We start from the raw sequence: 21,097 nt of genomic DNA, 5'->3' as shown, positions 1-21,097 counted from the left end.
AAACGTAGCGCTATGTTCTGTGCTGATGTACACTTACGTCAGCTTCACTGAAACATTGCTTAAATTGCTTATGGGAGCAGATCAGTTCTGTATTTGGCCTGACACACCACTGACCGGTTCCAGCAGCTTTGAGTATAAGGTATCCCAACCTTCCTTCACACCCGGGGCAAAAAACTCTTAAATCAGAGAGAAAACTTAGAACCATAAAGAATGGAAGAAGGAAAATGCTCAAGGAAGAAGTTTCTCTCTATTATGAGATTTTTTTTCATAGAATGTGAATTATATATATATCCTTTTAACACACTGAGAAAACAGCTTCTGTGAGGTAGAGGAAGTTGCAGAAATTATTAATGCTTGTTGATATTTAATCTAAATCCCTAATTTAAACAGAAGTGCTGGGTGAAACTCATTCCAGATTTAATATGATATAATCTAATTGACTTCAAACACCTGCTTGTGTCAAAGCTGGTCTGTTTAAGGAGTAAAAATAACAGAGTAAAGAGCACTTCTAGAATGTATTGGAGATGTTAACGTAAGATATTATTATTGGGGTAAGCTTGTTCCTATTTAATTCAAATAAAGAAGCTTGTAATTCTCTAAAGCTCAGATGAGATTACTGTAAAATAACGTAGCAAGATTGCTATTCTTAAATCAGAAAAAGGAGAAAGGAGAAAATTAATTTACTGTAGACAAATGAAACTGAATGGAAAAAATAATGGAAATTAAAAGGTGAAACGAAAGGAGGTTTGTCCAAAAGAGAAGAGAGAAGATACAAAGTGTAAAACAAAAGCTTCATTATAGAATACGTACATGGAAAATGAGAATGGAAGAGAGTAAAAGAAAAATAAATAGGAATATCCATTCTGGTTGGAAGATAGCAGTGCCTGTAGAAAAAGATTTCCATTCTCAGTGAAATGGCAAGTAGGGACCTGATCACATAGCCTGTTGCTGGTCAGCTGAGTGCTGAAGTATTTTCTTAGCTCTTAGGAACACTATTAACAGTTAAAAGCATACCTAAATGAAGCCTATGCTAAAATTCTTCAGTGAAGAAGGATAGACTTGAATTTAAATTCTATTATGAGTTTTTGATTGGGGTTATAAATTAGCTAACTTCTGGACGTACGGAAAATGGATAGTAACAAAAAGGAAATAAAAATCAATAGAGTACAAATGGAGAAATCACAGCAAACACTTGTTAGCTGTGTTCTTCAGAGGTGGTAGAAAAAAATCCATCCCTTTCAGTGAGCTTCAGGTCAAAGCTTGTGTTTTGATGGATAAGGCACACAAGTTCACAATGTGCTTATATTCATTATAAGTACATCTTGTGATCACGAAAGAGAAAAGATTTGTAACAAACGTTTGTATGAAGGCACAAGAACTGTAACAACTTGAAACTCAAGGCCTTTTTAAAATGAAAGAATTTGGGCAATGCAGGGAAAGGAAGTGGAGTTTGTTCTCCAGATAAAACATTTGCCTCATTGCCTCTGTCCTCAAATTGCCAATACAAAGGATGAAGAACTTGGTGGGAAGCTAGCAATAGTGAGAGAAGCCATTACAATCTTGTGGTAGACGGTTTAAAACCGAAGGAGGTGATTGTTTTTTCTCAGTGCATGATTACATTGCAGAACTCCTTGCCTTGTGGAGGCCAAAGTTAAAAAAAAGGTTAGACTAATGGAAATCAGAAAGTCCCAAAGCTGCTAATTGTCAAGACACTTGCAGCATTTCCCAGGAAAGAGCTCCTGTACGCTTGCTCTGTGTCCCACTTGAATCCATCCTCCCCACCTCTGTGAAAGGAATGCTTTTCTGAAGCAGCCCCCAAAACACTGCAGTTGCATATAAACATAAATGGAAATTTGGGTCAGCTTGTCTTAAAGCATTAATCTAAAAGCTGTGGCATTTCAGGAGATGAAAATGACAGCTCATTTGTCCTTTCTGTGGGACACTGAGATTTTAAGGTGCAGTCAGGGTAGGAGGTATCTGTGGAAAGGGGCTGCAAAGGTCTCCCAGACTGTGGGCTAACTCATCCTCTAGTATAAATTAGACCCACATGAAGGGCAACAACTGTTCAAGGCTTTATTTTTCAAGTTTTTGAATAACAAGCCGTACGTGGTCTCTTGCTTCTTGATTGTCAGCTGGAAGGATCATAAAACTTACGTTGACACGATCCAGCTAGTTGAAAGAAGAAATCAAGTAGTGTTGATTTTAGGAAGTAGTATAATCTATACTGGCTTTAAGCAAAGAAATGTAGAGATAGTAGTTGGAGATTATAGAACTGAAAAGGTTTTGCAAAAGCTGCATAACTTGATCAAAACTTAGATGAGGGTAGATGTTTGGCCTTAAACTATCTTACACTATCTGATAGCAGTGGTAACTTATTATTCTGGTCTTTGTAGCTTCCTCCCATCTGGTCTTCTATTTCTGAGATATTTTTCTGTTAAGTCTTTTATTAGGTCTCCCTGGCAAGGCAGGTGGCTGCTTGTGCCCCATTTGTTTCATGCTAGAAATAAAATCGAATCACAAGAGGCTACAGAAGTAAGTGGTTCATATTTTCACCCTGCTAAAATAAACATTAACTCTGAGCCCTCAAATGTTTTCAGGAGATCTGACCCAGAATTTATCAGGCACTTGAAATAAACTGTTAACTATTAACCAGTAAATGGAGGCTGGTTTGGTCACATTCTGAGATCAGCCATTGCCAAGGAATGAGATGATTTGTGACCTTGACAAACTGCGTTTCCGACTGCAGCAAAAAAAATGAGCCTCTTCTAAGAGAGGAGTAGATTAGCATCTACTGTTTGTGCATATTAATTGCATTAATATGATAACAAATGTAGCAGTAGAAGTAAATGTTCACCAGGGTGTACTCACGGGCGAACAGTCCAGCCTCCAGTTTTGACATCGTTTTTCTGAAAAAGCAGAATTGTATTCTAGCCTTCTTTACAGTCCACTTTTTTTCAGAAAACAAACCCCAAAAAACTAGCCGTGGGTGGGCTCTTAGGACCTCAGCCCACCATGGGAAGCATCCTGGGAGAAGCAACTCATCATCAGAAATAGTATCAGAAATCGTGTGGCCAGCAGGACTAGGCAAGGGACCGTCCCCCTATGCTGGGCACTGGTGAGGCCGCACCTCGAGTCCTGTGTTCAGTTTTGGGCCCCTCAAAGACATTGAGGTGCTGGAGCGTGTCCAGAGAAGGGCAACGAAGCTGGTGAAGGGTCTAGAGCACAAGTCTAATGAGGAGCAGCTGAGGGAACTGGGGTTGTTCAGCCTGGAGAAAAGGAGGCTGAGGGGAGACCTCATCGCTCTCTGCAACTACCTGAAAGGAGGTTGTAGGGAGGTGGGGGTCGGTCTCTTCTCCCAAATAACAAGCGACAGGACGAGAGGAAACGGCCTCAAGTTGCGCCAGGGGAGGTTTAGATTGGACATTAGGAAATACTCCGTCACCGAAAGGGTTGTCAAGCATTGGAACAGGCTGCCCAGGGAAGTGGTGGAGTTACCATCCCTGGAGGTATTTAAAAGTCGTGTAGATGTGGTGCTTAGGGACATGGTTTAGCGGTGGACTTGGCAGTGTTGGGTTAATGGTTGGACTTGATGATCTTAAAGGTCCTTTCCAAGCTAAATGATTCTATGATTCTATGATTGGAACTGGGCCATGGATACATGGTATACCTTGTCCTGAAAGCAGCCTGTTGCTTTCTTTCAGCCTGAGCCACATTTCTTCCTCATAGTTCCCAGGCTGAATGGTTTGGGCATAGGCTATACAGGCAATGGAGAGAGGTATTTTCAAAGGCCTCCTGTAGGAGACCCTGTCAGCCCATGTAGGTGTCCCCAGGGTGAATTATTTCTCATTTATTTACAGTGAGGTTCATCTACTATTGTGTTACCCCTTCAGTTAAATCCAGTTAAGATTCTCTGAATTTCTGCTTTGTCTTTTCTGGACATGGGTAAATGAAAGAACTTGAAGCAGGAGGGATAACTTGCCAGAAGAAAAGGTGAGCAAGTAGAGAGGGTGGATGTCTGGGTTCCCTCTGTGGTCAGTGGAGAGAAAAGGGAACCTCACCACTGCAATTTACTTCACCTTGCAAACGGAGTGGGGTGAAACAACCTGCTTAGGCAAGGCATTGTAAGATGGCCAGTGTTTGAGAAATTAATCCTACACATTGTACCATTTATGAGAGTTACCTCATTCATCTCTCTTCTTTAACTGGCCTTTCATCTTTCTTTTTTTATTTTGCATATCAAACCATGTCATATGTAATATTGAGACAACCCTCTATTAGCTTTTTGTCATGAAGAAATGTAGTATTAATTTCTAGCATGTTTTCCACTCATTAGCTATATTTTTGATCCATGAAAATGCTTTGGCTGTCACAGTCTGATGCCTAATCAAGCAGTGTCACCTTGGAAAATCATATCTCCCTCTTCGATTACAGTTCTTTAAATGTGTTACTAAGCAGAGAAAAAGAAGCTAGCACAGTTTACCCAGACTTTCAAAAGGATTTAACAAGACTGGCTGTATGAGGTTATAAAAAATATTGAATAGTTGTGGGCCAAGTCTGATGAATATAGTAAGGGTTTTCTTAATTTCTGTTGTGCATTTTTTTCCTTTGAGACTTCAAGTTTCCTTTTGTAACTTCCAAAGATTTTTGTTTAAAAATGCACAATAAGATATTAGTTTGGAATGAATTAAAAATTTGCATGTCATACCATAGTTTCATGGCTGAATGCTCAAGGTAATCTCCTTGACATCTTTTCCAGTGAGTAAAATGAAGAAAAAAATCCTTTCCATTTGACCCAAATTATGTCAGAGAGAGGAGGGCTGAGTCACTGTATCTTTACCCCTTACTATTGCTAACACCACAGAAGCCGGTGGGTGGGAATTATGATAGTCTGAACTACTTAGAGCTGTAGTCATGAATTTGGCTGCAATGTAGGCATACCGTAGAGGCGTTTCTGTTTTGGCTAAGAAAATGAGAATTTTAATGTGTTGCATCAACTTCCTCTCTCTGACTAAGAACATTTTTCATTGGAAGATGAAAGCGGGAGCTCTCTGCTCACACGTGCTTTACAATTCACAGGATTTCGTCCAAAATCATGGGGGTTCAGTGATTGTGATCCTCGCTTCCTCTGTGACAATGTGAAATTACATCTTCCCAACCATGAAGTGGTTCAGAAGAAATTCCAGTTTCTGCAGTTTGATGGGATTTGTAGTGATTATCCCAAGAAGATATCCTTTGGAAGACAGATATCCTTTTGGAAGACATCCTGGAAGAATCTACAATGTAAGTTGATGCCTAGTCTCATACTACAGTATGTGGGGGTTTTGTGGATTTGTGTTGTCACGTCTTGAAACACAAACTATGCCAATCACAAAAGGACATTCAGGAGATGACTGTATTATGGGGCATGAGGACATCTCTCTGTTGCGGAGTCTGGATGCTTAAAAACTCCTGTCCTGATTTCATGCTTGAAACACCATATCAGTCCGTTCGCTGTCCTTTTTTTTCCATGTAAAAGCAAACTTGATGTTCAGACTGGAGGGTGCAGGTGCAATGTGGGGCAGGTGCGAACTTGGGCAGGTACCTTTATCTGGACAAGTAGGAAGATTAAGACTGCAGACATATATACAGTCTACATGCCCTGACAGTATTGGCACAGCCAAAAACTGGAGGAATTACTTCTGAAACAAGCTCTTGCAAAGAAAAAAAGTGATTAGCATTTCTCTCAGACATATTTTTTTTTAAAAATCTTCTCCATTGAACGTGCAGTATGTGTTATTAATGTTTACCTTACAAAATAGGATAAAACATGCTGGATGTCACGTGAATGCTTGGGGTATGCATGGTCCCAGACAGGTTTGAACAACAGAAGATTAAAGATAATTTGTGTAGTGCACAAAGCGGGGGGGAGAAGGAAGGTCTTGGGGTGCCGGCAGTTCATGCGGGGGCTTTGCAGGGCGCTGGCAGGTGGCAGCACAGGGGTGTCCCCCCCCGCCGAGGGGCCGGGGGGTCTCGTACCGGGGAGTTGTTAGTGAACACCCACCCAGTGCTCCCTCCTCTGCCCCACTCGCCGGGGTCTCAGCGCTGGGGTCCCAGCTGTGGTGGCCCATTAGATATTTTGGGGTTCTGCTCTTTCCGACCTTCTAAATCCCAATGATTCACTGTGGTATGATGGCAGGCAGCCAGGCCGCCTGCACTTCTCTGCTGTTCCTCCTCACAGAATCATTTTTTGGCATGATACCGGGTCCCAAATATAAACCGGCTTCTAGGCAGTTCGGGCTACACCTGTAATAAATGAGCCCATTCATCTCGCTGTCCTGAAGAGCCCCGGGAAGGCCAAAGAGCTTTTCACTGTGCCTGCGAGTCCGTGTGCTTGGGCTGTTGAACCGATAGGAAGGTGAATGAGGAGAAAAGAGACAGACCACCCTGACTGCTAATGTCCAGGTTCAGATCTTTCTTCTGAAAACCAGGTGGCTGCTAGCTAAAGTCATACAGCTAAGGGAAACGTGTGCCGTGATCCAAGGGGAAAGGTGGACATCGCTGTAGGCGCAGGGGTCAAAGCATACACTTCCCATGGAAATTAAGTGGCTGTGGAAATCATAACTAATGGAAAACCTGTTTCTAGTGTTTTAAGTTGCAACCCCATTACATTTAAGTAGTGTGTTGCAATGCTAAAAGTAGCAGTACCTTTGGCAGAGCTACCATCCACTGCGTGGAGGCTGCCAGGCCCTCGCGGACCTGCTGAGCCTTCAGAGAGGGCTCCCGCTGTGTGCTCTTGCAGAGGTGCCAGCCCCACCTCGTGGGGAAGGGTATTGGGGACAAATTCTGGTAAATACTGACACATGCTGTTCCCCAGCAGCTAATAAATTAACTAGCTTCAAAGAGTCAGGGGAAACCCCTAGGTGCTGAAGGCCCAGGAGTTTGGCTGTCCCTAAGTATTTCCTCACTACTCTTTGCTCTCTAACTGCTTAGCCTGAAAGCTCAAATACATAACAGTCATGTGGCTGCAATAAGAAAGCTTTTCTTCAGCAGTGGATTAACAATCTTACGTTCTGAAGAAGCTGGCAAACGAAGGAACTGACGATCAGCCTCAGCAGTTGCCTTTTCAACAGCCTTGCTCCTGGAGAGGGAGACCGAGAGCTGCCCAGAGCCTGTGTCCGAGGCTCCGACGGCTGCAGCTGCTCAGAGGGTCTCGCACCCGGGGAGCGGTGGCCCTGGCTGGTGCTGGCCCTGGTGCAGTTTAGTGCTGGTCTCGGCAATGCTGACGTGTGGACTGGGGGAGCAGGGGCTGCACGTCTTTCCTTGAACGCGTCCCCAGTGTGCCAGTGGAGGACTACGGCACTCTTAATCCCCCTCCCTCTAATTCAGACAGCAGCAGCATCATGAAACTGCAGTAATACTGTGGCAAGTAAGGACCAGCATTTATCCTGTTTGGATACAGCTCTGCTACCACTGCTCTGAATATGAATGATCCTATCCACAAATTAAACTGAAAGCTTATCACAGCAAGAAATACTTGACAAAGACTAATGATTCAAACAGCAGAGATTACCTAGGTTGTTCACCCTCTGGAAAAGCTTCACTGCTAAGAGCTGTGAAGCTACTGTGGTGGAGATGGAGAGCCTCTTCCCCTGAATAGTCACAGCATGAGTCCAAAAATCAATTGTATTGCAGTCACACTGCGCTGAGATGCTGACATGCTTGGGATATTGCTGTTCATGTTCTCTGTCACAGGCCGCAATCTACCACTGCAGTAATCAAGAATGACCCTGAACCTAGGAAAGAAATGGTTTAGGGGCCACAGCTGAATTGAAAGAGACAAAAGAGGGTACGCTATTTTATAGACCATTGATAAAATGGTCAATTGATACATTATTTCCCGGAATAATCCGGTACCATTAGTCAGAAAGTACCATTAAGTCAGCAATACAAATGAACATCCCGGTGGAAATGAGTTCCCGTGATCTCTGAACTGGAAGAAGCGTTGGCAGAGGGCAACAGTCAGCTGATGGTAAAGGATTAGTCACAAACCCAGCCTCCATGCAGTGTGCGTGAGCGTCTGGAGCCCGTGGCCGTGGCCCCGTGGTTGTCATGACAGCCCAGAGGCTGCCGCTGCCCGGGATTCACCGGCCAGCGTGAGAGCCCTCTTCACGCCGGTTGGAAATGGATGCCGTGGGAAGAGTGCTGAGTGCAGGATCTCGTGGGTGTCAAGCCGGATGCGAACAGCCGCCTCCATGTTTACCGCACTGAAACGAGAAGGTGTTCCTTCTTCAGTCACTTTTTTCCATCCTGTTTTTACAGTAAATCCTCTGTCAGGGAGTACTCTTCCCAAGGATGCTTTATATAAAAAAGCAATAGAAAAGTTGTTGTATTCAGAAAATGTTCGCATGTGCAGTCAGATGCTGTTAAGATCACACTTGCTTTCCTGAAAAACTTGTTTGCTATTTGTTTCTGATGAGCATAGAGACTGACAGCATCCCTTAAAGACATGAAAACAAATAACTTCCTTTAAAGTGCAGTTTATATTCCTTGCTTCCTCTCTCACAGACGTGCTGGCACAGTGTATCGGTCTGCTCCCTCCTATGCAGGCATGTACTTTTGCTGAAGCCTGTTTTGAACAAAACCTGTTCTCAGGTGTCCTGTTGTTGCCTGCTGGATAATTTTCAGGTTGTGCGTTACCACCTGGCTGTGCTGGGGCTGCCGCGGAGGATATTTTTTCCTCCTGCACTTACACACGTATGAAAAACTCCACTGTTCCTCGTCAACAGCAGGTGATGGTCTTGGTGCAGGGGCTCTGTGTACAGGCTGCCAGTGCTTCCCATCCTGGGGCTGCCTGGAAAATGGACACGGACCTCTGTCAGTCCCTCTTCGCCAGTCTGCCCTTTTGCCCTGGCACCGGTAAACCACAGAAGGGCAGCACGGCTGGTGCAGAGCACAGCTCTGCTGGCTCTGCGCACCTAATGCCAATGAAAAGCCCCTTTGTGTGGCAGAAATTCTCTGCTGCCCGTCTCCAGATGCGCTGCAGCCCTTTGCTAGCGCCTGAGCTGTGCAAAGTGGTCAGAGCAGAACAGAAAACCCAGCTGGAGCAGCACGTGTCCTGAGGGCTGCAGAGCTGTGCGCTGGTGGATGGGTACTGCCTCGGCCGCAGGGATCGCAGGGACCTTCACCTTGCGGGAGTTACCTGAGGGTGTTTCTGTGGCTTTGGGAAGAGAAATGCACCCCTCCTTACCTTGCACAGCCTGCGGGAATGAGCGGGTGTACTGGATTAGGCTGCTGGGAGTGAAAGTCGTCGACTCAGCTTCCAAGTTTTTCATCTGTATATTTCCCGCTTTCCACGTCCTGATGCAATGTCAGTATATCTATAGTAAAAAAATGTCTATACATTATGTTTCCTCACCTACCTCAGAAATTACCTTCTGACTGGACTAAGTACTCTGGCAGCATGAAAAAATACAGTCATTTGTATGGTGAGAAAGCATACAAACAGCTCTGAGTTAGCTGTGGTCCAAGTATCCTAGTGTCTCAACCCAAATCTGGGTATGTGCCTTACATAGCAAAGGTCGCAGTAAAGAAAGAACAACTCGGGCGGGAAATCAAGCTGAGGATTTCCTTTGATGCAAAGTGCAGTGCTGAGAGTTTTAGGTGGTTTGGGGTTTTCTCCCCCATTTTTAATTAAGCTTAATGATAATATGTGGATTCTCAAATGTATTTCAGTGGTTGCTCATGGTGAGTAAAAAGCTCTCCGTGGCTGCAACAGAGCTCTGTGGAGCAGCTTCTGCCAGCCCTGGGCACAGGAGTAGCACTTACACAGCCAGTGTTACTCTGGTATCTGCAGTTAGTTAGAAACGCTTTTCCAAGAGGTGAGATGCCTTGTTTTCAATTTATCAGTGATGCCCGTATGTCAGTGGGATAGTTAAAAAGAAGAGCCGCTTTTACTTCTGCTTCCTTGAAATACAGATAACAGCCAAAATCAGAAAATGATGGAAAAAGAAGATTCTTAGTCAGGCACAGTATAGCGCTATAAGGCATTAGACATGAAGCAGCAAAGTGACTAGCTGAAAAGTTGCCTTACTTTCAAGGAGCCAGTGTCTGACACCATTTGCAGTATTGTAAATGTTGATACAACCCGAATAGTTCCAATGCAACAACTCGTGAACACCAATGGAAATTATTAGTCAAGCCTTCTGAAAGTTAAATAACTTTTATATAAGGCATTTTGAAGCCTGTAGAGTTACATCTATATGAGAATAAAAGCAACGCTGAAGTCTGAGTGAAATGAAATTTTGCATGAGCTTTTTTGGAAAACTAAAAAAAAATAAATCTACTTTTATCTATATTGAAAAGGGATAATTGAACTTTTTCAGCCTGGAGGCAGGCTGAGTCTTTTAGCAGTGGCATATATATATAACACAATAATATTCCATTGGTTTAAATTTTGTTTACTAATTAGAGGCACACACTCCAATCACAAAAATGCAGAACATTAGGAGTAACTGGTTTTACTTGGATACCTAAAACTAAATCCCTACATCAAATGGTCTTAGTAGGGCCAATGAGTTAGTTGGTGCCTTTGATTATTAGTTGCTGAGACTCTATTAAAGTGCATCTCATCAGGCCAAGCCTGTAGCTGTCAGGGCAGTATTCTGTAAGAGACTCTGGCTGATTATTCATTTCTAGGTTTGCTCTCTTCCTAGACCAATATTATGTTCATTAAAGAGTAGAAATGATGAGCTTCAAAGTTATTTTACTTTAAAACTGTAGAGCAAAAATTCAGGAAAAAAAAAAGTGTGTGTGGGGGTGTTCTCTCTAACGAGGGCGTTCTGATCCAGGGTAGCTACTGTCTTTTTATATAATTATGAGTGGGGCTATAAAAGAGAAAATGACCCCATGTAAAGGATGTACATTAATCAAACCCTGTGCAATTCAAGCCATGGAAGGAGTAACAGAGAGCGGCAGCAGGGCAAGATGCATTGTAATTCATACTGATCAAAAGAAACTGTTCCATGTCTGTTCAGCCAAATCATACGTGCCAGTTTCTGAAGGCAAAATGAAGTAATGATACTGTAACGAACATATTTAATTTGTTTTTCATTTCTCCTATAGTCTCCCATCTTTCAAATGGCTTGTTAAATCCCCCAAAGCTACATATATAATGAATTTTTGATAGTTGAGGTTACAGACTCGTTCATGCGTCTGAGCCGGGGTTCCAGAACGTCTCTATTAATTTTCGCGGGAGCAGTCCTCTGCAGTCTTTCTTGCTCTGCTGAACACTCCTAATTTTGATTCATTCGGTTGGCATTTTGAGCTGAAGGCATTAAAAAAAAAGGGTTGTTGCAAAGTCTTCATTAGCTTGTTGGGAATTTGCCGTCCTGGCCAAAACCTTAGGAGTGACTTTCTTCTTTGTTATTATTCATATTCCTTCACTATTCCGTCCCTCAGTTCATGCCTTCGATAGAGGATAATGAGGCCCTAATCTTCAACAATTTATTTGACAATCTAAGAGGCACTGGAAACAAGCAAATGACAATCATATCCCATAAATTTTATTTTGCATGCATTTCACAGGCTTTTATGGGTGTGTTAGTGATGCTGAATGTGATTCTAGAGCAGATTACTTGGTTAGACACCTCTCCCTCCGCTACAGAAACAATAAGATAAGAGGAAGACCCTGGACTTCAGGGTCTAAGACTAACAGGACTCAAATGAGGTTAAGAAAGTGTCAAACCAAGTTAGACCAATCGCTCTCATCCTTGTAAGCAAGGAAATATTTCTGCCACAAGCTGGCCCCACTGAGACCTTCTCCACTCAATACCAGCAGCCAGTTTGGAGGCAGAGGGCAGGTAAATGAAACTGCCTCCACAGGGTGTGGGAAGATTACCGATGACAGACCCTGTGGCTCCCATTGTGTGACACATTCATGGTGTCACAAGGCATAGAAGGCAGCAAAAACCAACCTTGGGTTGTTTCCACACTGCAGGAGTTCTGCCCCTCTCCCCACCCCTCCAAAAATGTGACACTCTGTTGTCTGTGTTTCCCTGATCAAACATGCTTCTTCGCCAAACCATTTTGGGAGTGTGTTCTGGAAAACCCCAAGCATTTCTTCTGTACTACCTCAGCTTTCCAAGGAATGAAGAACAGATTTTTTTCCTGGCTCACTTACTTGCATCCAGACGCTTCCTAGAAAGTGTAAAAAGAAGCGTCTGTGTCCCTAGCCAACCTCAGAGGACCACCTGGTCAGTGCAACTGTTCAGTGAATAAGATTGCCTGCATGGTTCTGCCAAGCTCCTGTTACCACCAGCCCCTACAAAATAAGCAGGTGGAGAACCTACGCAAAAGTCCAGAGAAAGTTTTAAGTCTGGAATAAGATTTTTATGATGTTCTCACACAGTGTTACCTTGTGGGTTGCTTTCTTCTCCCTCTGTGGCAGCATTGCCGTAGTTTGAGTCTATGGTTTGCTTGCTGGGGTCAGGCACCAGGGTGTCTATTTTGTATGCCACTGGCCAAATGTTCAAGCCAACATACTCATGATGGCACGCTCACGGCTTTTTTCCAGGCTCTTATATGTCAAGAGGTATAAAGCACGAGCAACTGCGACCAGCTGCCCTCCCATCCTGCTCCATGGACATCAAAAAATGCAGAACCTGAAACTTAGCAAATGGATGTATTCCAGGGATTTGGATGAAGAAACTGAATCCTTCTTCACTCTCTGAGATACTTGAACAAAATAATACTGTAGGAAGGTTTTGCAGTGTAGCTGGGTGAAATGAAGTTTGAGGAAAGTAAGTGCTAATCTCCAACTTGAAATAATTTTTCAGATCTGTAATGTGTTGCTAATTAATTATACACACATTTTATGATAATTGGCTAATTCTCTTTTTAACTCTGGCTGATGATAGTACACAAGAAACTTTTACAGGTACTGGTCACTTGAACAATTCAGATTTAACCTCACTTCAGGCTGATTTTATTGTCCTTTGCTTCCTTTCTCTTGCAGGTTTTGATTAATGATAAAACCTACAACCCCGTGGTTTTCAAGTTTCTTTTACAGCCTGTTGTGTGAAAGTTCAGCCAGTAAATTATTTGCCTGGTTTTCTTTCTCCCTTCCTTTATTAATTTGCTACAAAAAAGACACAAAATTAGTCAGAATTTATCCTCATGAAAGCTGATAATTTGCTCTTGAATCGTAAGCATCTCCGTATTTTGTCATTCTTAATGTGTTTGCTAGTCACTATTCTTAGTAATGAGACTACGATCGCTAGTTGGTATTTCTTTGGAATTTCTTTAGCATGAGTTCAGTGTTAGCAACATTTCTGTCCTTCAGGATAATGCAAAAATAAAATATCTATAACTTAACTGGTATTCCTAGGGCTAGAGTTAGAGTCAGGGTTAAGGTTTCATCTCAGCATGGCATAATAAATGTGAGATGATCACTTGTAGATATTTATTAACAAGTCAGCTGTTCCATTCTTTATCATGCCTGGAGAAGAGCCATCCAGTCCTGATGGTCACTGTAACTGTCTATCATCTCAAGTCCTTCTGTCACTGATTCTTACACCTTCATAGTTGTGTTCTACTTTTGTTACCTGTGAAGAGGGATTTCCAAGTTCAGTGAACATTGAAATATTGCCCCCAATCCACAGTCATCCACAGCAGTCGGAGCTAGTACCCTATGTTCTCTTTAAGTACAATGGAAGGAAACAGAGGAATTGTCTCTCCTACTTGCCTAACTTTTCACAGGCATTCGTTTTAGGATGACACATATCAACTTTGATGGTACATTTCCCTGGTCATTGATTATAAAAGGAGCCTACAATGACAATCTACAGCTAAATACCTTCAAACACCTAAATTAAAGCAAATTAGTTCTACCTTTGCCTTTCAACCTTCCTAGGGAATGCACCTGCCAAGCAAATACACTTTAGCCTTGTCACAACCACTGGCATAAGCTCAAATCTGATTCTGTCTACAATCAAAAATGGAGATTCGTGTGTCCCTGTTTCCTCACAGGACACTTGTAGGAGGGACGTGACAAAGGCATTACAGTCACCAAAAAACTTTCTAGTCCATCGACACATGCCCAGAAGAGTACCAGTGTAATCAAGCACATACTTTAAGTGTTCCAGTTCAGAGTTTATTGTAGCTAAAAAGCAGATGAAGTGGGTTTGCTGCCCTGACCTATGGACTGCAGTAGCCCAGCCAAAAGAAGGAATTTTGTTCTCCCTGGCAAAGGGAAGGAGCAGGCAGCTGTTGAAATGTTTATAGCCTGAATCACCACAGCTATTTGGTCCAGTGCAGGTGAGACAGAGACCTAAAAAGACCAACACTTCTTGGCACAATTCATAAATTCTGCTTGGAAGGAGAGTAAGAAGTGATCCAGTGAACATGGTTAGCAAGGGGTAAAAATGCAAAATCCCAACAAAGAAGAGCAAAAATATACCTTGTAGAAATCTTTGAAATCCTAAATAATAATTTCCCTTTTTTTAAAAAGCAGCAAATCCTCTCATATCTTGACAAAGTAGGCAAAAAGTATTATTTCTATAGCAATAGTACCAGCAGGTTCTGAGTAAGACCCAAAGCCCTGGCTGTGCTGGACACTGGATAGCACCTAGTACCTATCCCAGCAGGCTCCCGTCACCCTCACTCCAGGGAGCTAACTTCAGTCTAAAACTTGTGTAGATGCATTCATGAAGCACCATCTGTAGCTAGTAAGCATGACCAAGAGATTCAAGTGATGTGCCAGCAAACAGTTACAGGAATTTTGGATGAGGGCATGCTGTTGACGACATGCATATCCAGCTGCCCGGGAAGGCACGCTCCTGTCCCTGGAGAACTTATGTTCCCAGCTTTGGGTCTGCAAGTTCTTAGCCTTGTGCTTAACTTTGAGCACATCAACACCTTCCCACCCCACCCTGGAAATCAGTTTGCAGACTTGAGGTTATACGGTGCGTATGTCTGTTGCAGGTCCTGCTCTGAGAAAGTGCCTAAGATGAAGTGGAAAGAGGCAATGAAATGCATCCCCTCTTACTTTTGCGTAAATAAAGTTCCCATCTCCCCATTTGTCCCTGTAACGTAAAGGATGTTTTTAGCAAACTGTATGAGCACATGCACACCAGCACGGAATGAGACGCCTGTGTTCTGTGTTGGAAAGAAAGCATTTTACAGAATTAGGAAGCCACCAACTGTACACGTACCTATTCAGTACTTGCAAACCATCTTGTGGTATTTTGCTGAAAGGTCCCAGCAGCACGGGAAGCATTCTGAGGGTGGGTCGCAGCCCTGGAAAGGTTTCTCCTCACTGGAGGCTCACCTAGCCACAATCGGGGACCCAGAAGCTCTTTAAATTTCTTTATTGCGAGTGGATTCCAGCGCTGCTGTTTTAATTCATCTCTCGGGCACACTTACCAGTCACAAGCTTTACCTTGTTCAGTAAGAAGACCTCACAGTTCAGCTGCTGCGGGACCAGAGGCTCTTCACCCTTATGCAGATTCTCTAGCAGCCCCTTGCCCATAACTCCAAGCTTGTGAGCATTTGGGTGTTTCCTTTTCTCACTTCTGCCACCTGTGGCAAGGGAGACAGAGTCACACAGACTTGCAGGCACTCCAAAAATCACTTCTTTTTGTTTTAACTAAAGGAAATATTGGAAGAACTGTGTAAAAGCTAAAAACCAAGTGCTATCCTTCCAATTCAATCTTTTATTTTCAGATGGTGTGGCACACATTCAAGGATGGATAAAGAAGGAATGAGGAGATGCTCTATGATGAATAAAGCACAAAATCAGTTCACAAACACAAAAACTGGACCATTTTCAAAAAAGTCAGGTGCACAGTGAGTGGAAGCTGTTCCAAGTCTCATGCTTATATAGCAGCCAGCAGATGTTTTACATCCATGTCTGAGCAACCAGCTCTCTTCTCATCAGTATTAAGTGTTCAGCTGACATTAAAGGGACAGACAGAATTAAAACTGAGAGCTCAGAAACCTAAGCAGCTTTTCTGAAGTTTGCTATGTCTACTAATTATTGCACATGCTTCTTTTTTTCTCAAAGGTATTAATGAACATTTTAAAAATGAGAAGAATCCTGAGAAGAGCAGCCACAGACACATAAACAGCTCAATAATAACAACATATAAATATTCTCAAGCAATAAATGTGGAAAACACATATGAAAACAACATAACAAAATTTCAAGAGATTAGTATAAAAAATACAGGAAAGAGACAGAAGTGGCTGCCAAAGGCCTTTGAATACAGTCCTGTTAACCTCTTCCTCTTCCTGGATTTTGTGACCTGCTTTGTAAAGTAGTTACAGATTTGCGTACCATGTCTGACAGCTCAAAAAATCACACCACTCTTACATAACAAATATAAGTAGAGATTATTTGGTATAATATGTCATAGATCAAAGAACACTGGGGTCCAGGTACTCACTCTGACTCCACCTTGACTGCATACTAGGGGGAAAGCCAGATGTTTGTGCTCCTTTTCCTTCCGTGAGGCTCTTTTCCACCCGAGGAAGACCTAGACACGTGAGAAAGGAGGGGCTGGTGATGTACTTGAACAGGTCCCCCAGTGTGGGATATCAGTGACTATTAATACAGTATTTACCTTCGAGTGCACCTGAACCACAGTTTTGGTATCAAGGTCAAGAAAAAATTGAAGCTCTACCCTAAAGGACTTAGAATATCTGTGCAAATGTAAGTACATGCTTATTTTTAAGGAATGAAATGAACCACTCTCTCGATTTATTCATCCAGAACTGAATCAGTAGATTGACTTTTAGATTAATAGGCTAACTTTTAAATGACAAGAGTTTCACTGTAAGTAATGTGTGGTTCAAAACTTCTTCTATTTTATATTAAGGGGAAAAAAAGGCTGTGGCGAGGTGAGCGGTTCTGAAGGCAGAGATGTTCCAGGGGTAACGGGTTGTAGCGCAAAAGGTGCTGAGTGGTTGGAGGGAAAACTCAACAAATTTAAGAGACACTTTTGTATCCTGCAAATGATCTAATGTGGACTGTGTATGAATTTGATTTATTTGGATACTAGTATCTTAGTCAGACATCATAGTTTTTCTCTAGCCAGCTAAATACAGCTAAGAAATTTGTAACTGTAATGCAGATAAGTTTCTGGTGCTGAGTCCCACATCCTATATACGTCCTTCATTCTTCCATCTGTCCTGGTAACAAAAACATGGCATCTGAACTCATACCCTACTTTTGGTCATTAGGTGTATTTAGGGAAAATAATGTACAGACCATTACTTTTCAGCACAAAGTTTCCAAAGCATTTGCCAGTGCAAATGCCTAACCCTACTTGCAAGACTTCTCCTTTGTATTTACCTTATCTCACAGTCCTTGGAATCACCTGCGGAGTCCCAGAGATGCTCAGAGCATGGACAGAAAACTAGAAGTGTAGAGGGTTCCTCTCTTTCTTCCCATAGTCAGCAGCTTAGGGACTTGCTGAGCTAAAGGTTGCACCCTTACCACCATATGTAACCACTTCTGCCCTCCATTTGTTTCTTTTCTTTCCTCTCGATCACTTTCTTTGAACTCTACATTCATTCTCTGCTCTTTTTTCTCCCTTATCAAATATGTCCTTATCGTCATTTTCAAGAACTTCCCTGGCATGTTTGCACTGTGTTGTCACCCCTGATTCTCTATAAAGATACTGATTGCAGCCACCAGCTGGCCATTTGTTGCATTTCTCGATGCATCCATTTGGTGCTTCCTCCCATGCAGCCATCACATATGGGAGAAGAATGCCATAAACATTTATGCAGTGAATGCATTGTGCTTTTCAAAGCTTTCCAGCAAAAATCTTGAAACTCTTATGCTGCAGGTGTGCGCGAAGTACTGTCACCCCCATGCTGACGAGTAATGACTTCTTGATTTTCCCGTCTGCTTGTTTGTATCCACCCGAGTGTTGTCTCATACACTTGGATTGTAAAGTTTTCTGGGACCCTGTCCTTTTTACAAGCTTTGCGCAATTCCTAGTGCAACAAGGTCTTGATCAGTGAGTAGTGCTTCTGAGCGTGACAAGAATTACAGACAAGGATTCTGACAAAAAATAGCAGTTCTCACTCTTCTTCTGATACTCCAGTGCCTGTATTTTACAAGCTTTTCGGTGTGTGAGTAGACAGGAAAGATCGCTTCCTCAGAACAGTAGGCAAAAATTTAAGCATAGCTTGGACACAAGGAACTTGAAAACAAGTTTCAATCTGACAGTGATGCTTGGGTTATAAATCTGGCAATCAGAAGAATTGTGCTGTCAATAATGATTACAAAGGGTGTAGGAGAGAGGAAATCTTTTGTTGGGCAGACAGCAGAGCACCGTGATATATATGGGTTGCGAGAGAGGAATCACTTCTCTTTCAAGCTCTCTTGCTTAGAAGTGAGAAAAAGTAGGAGAAGATTCATAGCACTGCAACTCGCCAGGCTGCTCTGTGTTTGCATAAGCTGTACATCAGTCACTTTGCCCATCTGGGAAGTGTAAGAGGCTCAGAAGTCCAGGTCCAGAAAATTCATCTCCTGGAGGGACCTAATAATAACTAATGTAAAGGTGCACTGTTATGTACTGAAGATGATCCTGCAGTCCCTAAAATCCGGCACTGACGGCTACTGTTTTTGTGGAGGAACGTTTCTGTGGCATGCTGCCAAGGGACAGTGAGAGTCTTTCAGAGGCAGATTTCTGCCCACAGCAGATGGAGGTAACAGCCTTTAGTTGCAAACAGAAGCCTAACAACAGCAAGAAAGGACACGACCATGTAGAAACAGTGGCACAGACAAAGCTGATGATGCTTTTAAGGCAGATGCGTACCACGAATACCTTGTGAAGGGAATGTGCAATGAGCAGCGAGGGACCAAGAACCTTCTCATGAAGTGCAAGTCAATTATCTATGCATATATCCTCCTATGCTAGCCGATGGCATCTATTCTTAATATCCGCTGTTAAGTATTCGTGTGTTCACACATCTTATGTCGAACTGTGTAAACAAACTGTGTTTCCAGAAATGCTCTGTACTCATCTTATGTTCTACTGTGAAAATCCATTAGTAGTTAAATTCTTGTCATCCTTGTGCAATATACCAAAAAGATTTGTAACCTTGTTAGTGAACTCAGCAAAGAAAGAGATAAAAATAAGCTCTGATAATGTCACTGTGGGTCTGTTTGGGCTTTTTTTTTTTTTTTTTTCCTTTTAGGTTGAGTAGAGGGTAAGATAAAAGAGAAATACATGAAATACATGAAAGTGCCCTTTCTCTTGTAAACCAGTGAGCTATAGATGTTAGTGCTGGAGCTATAAAATTTGTTCTTAGCCTTCCTTATATGTTCCAAATATACCCCATACGTATAAAGTGCCAGGTTTGTCATGCCACATCTTTTCAATTAATAGTGTTCACTGCAGACATATCTGGGCACTCTTACCAAGGAGCCCCAAGTCCTACAGCTCCTGTCCACAGCCTCACCATCAAGACTACGCCCACATTAGTAAGGCTGGCAGAGGGACTCTGAACAGATGAAGTTCTTGGGCTTCCCAGGAGCAGCCGATGCCATGTTTACGTCCTTCATGTGTCTACCATGTGAAACAAGCAAGTATATGAGCAGCTTTTGGGACATTAAAGGAGGCTTGCACTGAAGGATGCATTACACTCAGCTGTCCCAACCATCTGGAGTGTTTCTGTGTGGGCAAACAGGTTCGTAGTTTCCCCCTGCCAACACAGTCACCAGAGAGATGTGTGTGGTTCCCCTGCCTTCGGGGAACTCTAGGCAGCTGGGTATGTGCCAAATAGACTTGCCAAAGTTTAAGAAGTACCTTAGCGGCAGCAGGAGTGGGTCTTTGACTGACTGGCCTGGTAGGTGTCTAATTTAGGATGAGCTCAGTAGCTCTCCAGGCCCCAATAACTCTAAGGACTTGGTCTCCATTGCTTGAAATGGAAGTTTAGGTATGTGGCTCACAGGCAGTTGCCTACGTTTAATAGCTAAATTTAGATGTCCACAATCTGGAACTGAATTACACTCCATATTTCCTGTTACAGCTCATGACCTGGCAAAAATACTCAGCCAGAAGTATCTTCTGAAACTCTTTGACCTCCTTTATTTCCACTCTTTCCACTACTCTGAAACAGTCCTCACACACCTCCACAATTAGGTCATCTTTGTCCTTTGTCACTTTGACCTCCAATTCTGAGTCTTTTTACTTATACTGAACAGTCTCGCTGCCTTTTTGTAACAGACATTAGACTCTGGAAGCCCAGAAAAAGCAAAAATTGGATCTCCAGACTCTGATACATTAACCTATGAACATACATGAGATGTTCATAGGTTAATGTATCAATAGGTGTCCTTTCCATGTCTTTGAGATCCTAGAATCACTGGAGGGTAGTTAAGATTAATCTTACGGCTGGTAAACAGGTCTGAGAAGCTTTGTGCCCTCAAGAAAATGACTATACTAGTGGATTCTGGCTCAACAGGACAAAAAGCAAGGAGGGAGAAGGGCACCTCTGAACAGGGTCAATGAAACACATGCAGAAACACACACTTGACAGAAGAACTAATAACCGCAAGCATCTGTTAAACCTGATAAAGAGTATTTTTTCCATCAAATATTTACCATCCTGATATTACTCAGTAATGTTTTTGTCTTGAAACAATGTGATGCTTTTGAAAGGCGACTGAGTCACTTGTGTAATCACCAGGAACTGCAACAGGTCAGCAGCTTTAATAAACTCAGCCTCGGAGGGAGGGAAGTAGGTCCCCCCTCTGAGAAAGGAAAGACCTGAGGCCTCAGCCTTGACCCACAGGTATCAGAAGGATAGTTAAGCCCAAACCTGCGGCACTTCTTTTTCCTCGGTGAATTTGATAAAAGTGCTTTTCAACCTGATAAACACAGGGTGCATTAAGACTGCGCATGCACAGCTGCAAATGAAAGGCATCACATTTTATCTCAAAAGAACGGCATTCAGTTTGCTGATTTTCCTAACCAGCAAACTCCTGTCTGCTCTGAAGCATTATAAAAGAGCTCTTCCAGAAAAAAACTAAGAGTGATTAATATTTAATTCCCAATGCTTTCCCTCTCCGTTACACAGTTTCTTTGTAGAGAGGCAGTTCTGA

General features: G+C 42.7%; 2 long non-coding RNA genes across 4 annotated transcripts in view; one reads left to right on the top strand and one right to left on the bottom strand.

The window, feature by feature from the left end:
• LOC128135138 (uncharacterized) overlaps window positions 1-19,144 on the top strand; it is a 29,050-nt gene extending 9,906 nt beyond the window's left edge. For 2 of the 3 annotated variants that reach the window (XR_008232963.1, XR_008232961.1), the window contains 3 exons: window positions 5,077-5,280; window positions 12,551-12,776; window positions 16,040-19,144. This is a non-coding gene — a long non-coding RNA (uncharacterized LOC128135138). Of the gene's footprint in view, window positions 1-5,076; window positions 5,281-12,550; window positions 12,777-15,699 lie in introns of all 3 variants that reach the window. The other variant, XR_008232962.1, reaches the window with a different exon arrangement.
• Window positions 13,272-17,407, bottom strand: LOC128135139 (uncharacterized). Its single transcript, XR_008232964.1, has 4 exons — window positions 17,330-17,407; window positions 16,422-16,511; window positions 15,400-15,555; window positions 13,272-13,580 (listed from the first exon to the last, which is right to left on the bottom strand). It is a non-coding gene; the product is annotated as an uncharacterized LOC128135139 (long non-coding RNA).
• Window positions 19,145-21,097: the final 1,953 nt, after the last annotated feature.

This window comes from Harpia harpyja, chromosome 22 (assembly GCF_026419915.1).
Source record: "Harpia harpyja isolate bHarHar1 chromosome 22, bHarHar1 primary haplotype, whole genome shotgun sequence".
NCBI classification, from domain to species: Eukaryota; Metazoa; Chordata; class Aves; order Accipitriformes; family Accipitridae; genus Harpia; species Harpia harpyja.
This window is presented reverse-complemented; position numbering and strand designations above follow the sequence as displayed.